This window comes from Pseudorasbora parva, chromosome 15 (genome assembly GCF_024679245.1).
Source record: "Pseudorasbora parva isolate DD20220531a chromosome 15, ASM2467924v1, whole genome shotgun sequence".
Taxonomy (NCBI): Eukaryota; Metazoa; Chordata; class Actinopteri; order Cypriniformes; family Gobionidae; genus Pseudorasbora; species Pseudorasbora parva.
Genome location: NC_090186.1, coordinates 44,205,553 through 44,212,568, shown reverse-complemented (window position 1 = coordinate 44,212,568; position 7,016 = coordinate 44,205,553). Strand labels below are relative to the sequence as shown.

The 7,016-nt window shown below is 40.3% G+C and overlaps 1 protein-coding gene across 1 annotated transcript in view; it reads right to left on the bottom strand.

The window, feature by feature from the left end:
* The window catches only part of apobb.2 (apolipoprotein Bb, tandem duplicate 2), a 40,210-nt gene extending 34,882 nt beyond the window's left edge, over positions 1–5,328 (bottom strand). Inside the window, exon 1 of the mRNA XM_067418329.1 lies at positions 5,311–5,328. The gene's annotated coding sequence lies outside the window, so the exon portion shown is untranslated. The remainder of the gene's footprint in view (positions 1–5,310) is intronic.
* Positions 5,329–7,016: the final 1,688 nt, after the last annotated feature.

Genomic DNA, 7,016 nt, shown 5'->3' with positions numbered 1-7,016 from the left:
TTTCAGGTTTGGAACAAATAGAGGGTAAATACATTTTTTGGCCGAACTGTCCCTTTAACAACCACAAGTTTGGCTTCACAGTTAATATCAGGAATATGACATCACTTAACTAATTAGAAATAAAATAACAGCTTTACATGAAAATGTGATCTGTAAAATCATTGCGTCATTAAGAAAACATACTGTAACGATGGAATGATACAATCTCTATTTGATGTGTCACTTTTCTTTCAAAAGTATTTTGAAAAAAACGGATTCCAAAAAAGTTGGGACACTGTACAAATCGTGAATAAAAAAGAAATGCAATAATTTACAAATCTCATAAAATTATATTTTATTCACAATAGAATATAAATAACATTTCAAATGTTGACAGCAAGACATTTTGAAATCTCATGCCAAATATGGGCTCATTTTGGATTTCATGAGAGCTACACATTCCAAAACAGTTGGGACAGGTCGCAATAAGAGGCCGGAAAAGTTAAATGAACATATAAGGAACCGCTGGAGGAACATTTTGCAACTTATTAGGTCAATTGGTGACATGATTGGGTATAAAAAGAGCCTCTCAGAGTGGCAGTGTCTCTCAGAAGTCAAGATGGGCAGAGGATCACCAATTCCCCCAATGCTGCGACGGACAATGGCGGAGCGATATCAGAAAGGAGTTTCTCAGAGAAAAATGGCAAAGAGTTTGAAGTTATCATCATCTACAGCGCATAATATCATCCAAAGAGTCAGAGTATCTGGAACAATCTCTGTGTGTAAGGGTCAAGGCCGGAAAACCAAACTGGACGCCCGTGATCTTCAGCCCTTAGACGGCACTGCATCACACACAGGAATGATACTGTAATGGACATCACAACATGGGCTCAGGAATACTTCCAGAAAACATTGGAGAACACAATCCACCGTGCCATTCGCCGTCGCCGGCTAAAACTCTATAGGTCAAAGAAGAAGCCATATCTAAACATGATCCAGAAGCGCAGGCGTTTCCTCTGGGCCAAGGCTCATTTAAAATGGACTGTGGCAAAGCGGAAAACTGTTCTGTGGTCAGACGAATCAACATTTGAAGTTCTTTTAGGAAAACTGGGACGCCATGTCATCCGGACTAAAGAGGACAAGGACAACCCAAGTTGTTCTCAGCGCTCAGTTCAGAAGCTGCATCTCTGATGGTCTGGGGTTCATGAGTGTGTGTGGCATGGGCAGCTTACACATCTGGAAAGGCACCATCAATGCTGAAAGGTGTATCCACGCTCTAGATCAACATATGCTCCATCCAGATGTCGTCTCTTTCAGGGAAGACATTCTCCAACATGACAATGCCAGACCACATACTGCATCAATTACAACATCATGGCTGCGTAGAAGAAGGATCCGGCACTGAAATGGCCAGCCTGCAGTCCAGATCTTACACCATTAGAAAACATCCGGCTCATCATAAAGAGGAAGATGCGATAAAGAAGACCTAAGACAGATGAGCAACTGGAAGCCTGTGTTAGACAAGAATGGGCCAACATTCCTATTCCTAAACTTGAGCAGCTCGTCTCCTCAGTCCCCAGACGTTTGCAGACTGATATAAAAAGAAGAGGGGATGACACACAGGGGGAACATGGCCTTGGCACAACTTTTTTGAGATGTGTTGATGCCATGAAATTTAAAATCAACTTATTTTCCCCTTAAAATTATACATTTTCTCAGTTTAAACATTTGATATGTCATCTATGTTGTATTCTGAATAAAATATTGAAATGTAAAACTTCCACATCATTGCATTCTGATTTATTCACAATTTTTACAGTGTCCCAACTTTTTTGGAATCGGGTTGGTATTTTGATTGTAAGACAGAAATAATGATCCTGAATGTTTGTGAAGCTGTTTCATATCTATCCATGAAAACATCTCTCTGTGAATGTTCACTGTGATCGGACCGGTCAAAGCTTTAATTGAGTTGAATCGCAGTCATTTAGGAATAAGATCAGATGGGAATCGTTCAGCTCTAATATCCATCAAAGTTGGCCGACTGCTCCCGTCCTCAGCACAAATGGCCGTCCTGGGATTTCCTCATCTCTGTTATTAACCTGCTTTTCTCCCGTCAGCATCACGAGTGAAATCAAAGTCATTTGAAACTTGTGCTCTGTTAGTTTTCAGTCTGACAACACTCGCAGTGCCCTACATATGCAAAGCCGGGATTATAAATATCATGGCCGAGCAAAAAGAAAGGGGTTTCTGTCGGATCCATGAGAAAGTTTCTACTCATTAGCCCTATTCGGACGATGATTGTTTCTCGTGGGGTTGTAGGGTATTCATCATTTACAGCGGCTAGTGAGTGATTTTTTTGTTGTCCGAATACAGAATGTCAGTGTTTTTCTCCCACCATCCGTGTAAACATCCCCAGTCGAATTACTACTGTTTTTAGACAAACACAAGGTCATGTGGCGATTTAATTGCCGTCTGAATCCACATCTTTGAGTTTTCAAGATTATATATCCCTTTAAAATTCAGTGTTTATACCCTTTTTGACCCCTGTAGAGCACGGTGCGGTTTTGTAATTCGGATGCATTTCAAAGATCTTTGTAAGACTTTTATTACTGAAGTATTTACAAGAGCAATATATTTCATCACCGCTTAAAAAATAAAAGCACGTAAACATTTGAAAAGGGCGGTTATTATGGCAGCAATCATATGTTAAAGGTGTCATGAACTTGTTTTTTTTTTTATACCGTTGTAAAAAAAATTATACTGTTGTCTGAGGTCTGAAGAAATGTTGAGAAATACAGGAAAGAAGCTGGTAGGTTGAGTTTGTGCGAAACCTTTAAAGTGATTGTTGTCTTTTACTGCGTATGATAATCATCCACGGTGTGTTAATCGGCCAGAGGAGAACTGGTCGTGGGTTCTGTGTTTGGACCGCAGGTTCAGTCTGGCTCAGCGCATCTCCACCAAACACTGCCGCGTTTATTCTCTCAGGTCAGTCTGTCGCTTCTTTTTCTGACACATACACTACATTGCCAAAAGTATTGGGCCGCTCCTCCAGATCACTGAGTTCAGGTGTTCAATCCCTTCATGGCCACTGGTGTATAAATCAATCAGACGCTTCCACACACACATTAGTGAACATCAGAATAATAATCCTCCACGGTGTGTTAATAGGCCAGAGGAGAACTGAGTCTGGTTTCTCTAAGGTTTATTTTTCTCCATCATGCCCTGATGGAGTTTCGGTTCCTTTGGTCGCCTTTGGCTTGGCTTGCTCAGTTGGGGACACTAACATTATGATCAAAGTTATTCAACTAAATATACAAATTAAATTAATTACTATAATAACTATATCAACTATAACACTGATCTGCCAACATTGTCTCTCTATGATAAATTAAAATAAGCTGATAACATCACTGTTTACTCCAGAACGACTGTACAGACAAATCTAATTCTGCTGCAGTATTGTCCTGTTTAACACTGAAGCTGCTCTGACACAATCGGCATTGTAAAAGCGCGATATAAATAAAGCTGACTTAACTATGATAATTCATACTCATAAAGTAGAAATTAAATGACATTCATTACAAGATGACGAGTTAAAAAAAATGTTTTTTGAGTAATTTCCATAGGAGTAAAATTTCTCCCCTTATTTTGAGATAAAATACGAGACTATTTAACTATAATGTGCATCTATATCTTCCTATACGTTTAAACTGATTTAAAGGTGCACTATGCAGCTTTCCGTCCACTGGAGGGCGCCTATTCAAAACAAATGCGTAGTTTGATGACGCCAAGTGTGAGCGCAGCATCTTGGGAGATGTGGTCTTCACCTCACAGCCGGTGGAAAATAGGACTCGGGCAGAAATCACGTTCATGCGTGCGGTTATTAACGTTACTGTAGTGAAGCAGAGCAGGACCGAGTGTTGTGGAGCTGAGCACGGCTGCTGGAGCGATGGTTAAACACACACCCGCCTCGCGAACACCGGGACTTTTATTATGACGGGACGGGACACAGTCGCCGGGCGCCTGCACAGATCCGCTCTTCCGGTTATGATTATGAGGTAATGTAGCTCTGTTTATCATATTAGATACATTTAAGTGTGTTTAAAACGATGTTATGACGTTACTCCGTGCGTTCAGTTGTTCACACTGCTAAGAGTAAAGCGCTCCTGCCAAATAAAAGCCGAAACCGAGGGTAGCGCAGATATGACGCGATTGACAGGCGACTTCCTCAGACGCAATGCTGAAACGTCCCTGTCCTCAGTTAAAACAGCAATTTACTCACAATTTACAAATAGTTGGAAACATCTGGGATATTGTAGGTACTCAACTGAACAAAATATATAACACTGGCCTAGTGGTCTTTGGATATTTTACTGCAAAAATACTACATAGTGCCCCTTTAAAGATTTGGTCTTCAAAAACCCTTTTTCCAAAAAGTGGGGGTGGGGTCGTCTTTTATTCGGAACAATACGGATTTTTACAAATTAAGCAAAGAGACAAATCAAACTAAAAAAAGATGTTGAAAATGTGTCCATTTAGAATCAAACGCTTTACATTTATAGAAAGTTAGAAACTCTTTTATTATTTCAAAATATGCGTTTTTGTGACCCTACAAGTTGATTAAACTATGAAAACATCCTAACTAATAAGTAATAGGCTATTTTCTACACTGGTTTTGATGCATACATAGTGCACCTTTAAATATTAGTTTCCTATTATTAAATGAAATATGCATTTATTCTTATTATACCAAGCATATGACATTTTATACATTTAGCAGCCGTTTAAAAAAAAAACGTGAATAAATCTCCATCCGAGTTTTATCACATTCACATTTATTTTTACAGACGTCCACGTGAGAAACACTTACCGTCTGAATAGGACTATAGTGTCTTGATTATATATTCCTTATCTATCTTGGCTTTCTTTAAAATGCATGTTTACTCAAAGGATCCTGTTAAAACAGCTTCCACACAAATATGTCTGTTTTCAACACTGATAATAATCATAAATGCTTCTTAAACATTAAATCCTCATCTGAGAATGATCAGTGAAGGATCATGTGACACTGAAGACTGGAGTAATGATGATAAATTCAGCTTTGATCACAGGAATAAATTGCATTTTACTATATATTCACACAGAGAACTGATGATCTACACTGGAGGAATATTTCATATTTTACTGTATTTTTAATCAAACACAACTTTGATGACCAGAAGGTTTTATTTGATTACTAACGCTCAAAACTACACTAACAATATAGTAATGTATTGAAGCCATGTATCGCTATATCTCAAATCTTTTACGTCATATGATAAATAACTGTACCTTTTGTACTGTGATCAATAATGCAGGGTCGTTGACCCAGAATGCTGTGCAAACAGTGACCCGTCCTCTTCACCGGGGTTAAAGTTCAGGTTAAGGCTTCAGATTTGTTCTCTTCTCCTGCAAAGACGAGGACAAATGAGGACAGGACTCATATCGACAGGCCTGACTGACGCCAGAGGTCATGAACGTATGGAGAACTCGCTTTAGTTACTCTTTAACAGCGATGGAAAAACACCTTTATGTTATGCTGTAACCTGTTGTGTTATTCAATCTGTAAAAGAAAGAAAAAGTGTTTCACAGTCATATCAAAATAATAAAACATCTGAACAATGGAGCAGTTTTAAGGCTGATAATGACCAAAATATGCAAATATTTTTAAAATCTCTTTAAATTTAACTTTATTTCATAATATGAATTAGTGTCTGCTGTCACTTTGTATGTGAAACATCCATATATATACACACACACAGATCAGGCATAACATTATGACCTTAATATTGTGTTGGTCACCCTTTTGGTGCCAAAACAGCCCTGACCTGTCGAGGCATGAACTCCACTAGAGCCGGATTGGATCAGGCAAAACATTATGATAACACTGATGATCAATCGATCAATCAATAAACTATATTTATATCGCGCTTTTACAGTGCCGATTGTTTCAGAGCAGCTTCAGTGTTAAACAGGACAATACTGCAACAAAATTGATTTGGCTATACAGTCGTTCTGGAGAAAACTGTGATGTTATCAGCTTAATTTACCTGATGATCCTTTCATCAGGATATATTAGGCAGCAAGTGAACATTTAGTCCTCAGAGTTGATGTGTGTGAAGCAGGAGAAATGGGCAAGCGTAAGGATTTGAGCGAGTTTGGCCAGATTGTTACGGCTAGACGACTGGGTCAGAGCATCTCCAAAACTGCAGCTCTTGTGGGCTGTTCCCGGTCTGCAGTGGTCAGTATCTATCAAAAGTTAATGCTGGTTCTGATAGAAAGCTGTCAGAATACACAGAGCAGCTCAGTTTGAGGCGTATGGACCAGTCAGGGTGACCTCTGACCCCTGACTCCGCCGAAAGCACCAACAGTGGCACGTGAGCATCAGAACTGGACCACGGAGCAATGGAAGAAGGTGGCCTGGTCTGAGGAATCGTGTGTTCTTTTACATCACGTGGATGGCTGGGTGTGTGTGTGTGTGTGTGTGTGTCTTACCTGAGGAACACATGGCCCCAGGATGCACTATGGGAAGAAGGCGAGCCGGCGGAGGCAGTGTGATGCTTTGGCCAATGTTCTGCTGGGAAACCTTGGGTCCTCCATCCATGTGGATGTTACTTTGACACGCTCCACCTACCTAAGCATTGCTGAGACCATGTTCAGCCTTTGATGGAAACGGTATTCTGGTGGCTGTGGCTCTTCCAGCAGGATAATGCTCCTGACACAAAGCACAAACGCTTCAGGAATGGTTTGAGGAGCACAACGACCAGTTTGAGGCGTCGACTCGGCCTCCAGATTCCCCAGATCTCAATCCAATCGAGCATCTGTGGGATGAGCTGAACAAACAAGTCCATGGAGGCTCCACCTCACAACTTACAGGACTTAAAGGATCTGCTGCTAACATCTTGGTGCCAGATACCACAGCACACCTTTAGGGGTCTAGAGGAGTCCATCAGAGACGGGTCAGGGGGACCAACACAATATAAGGTCATAATGTAATG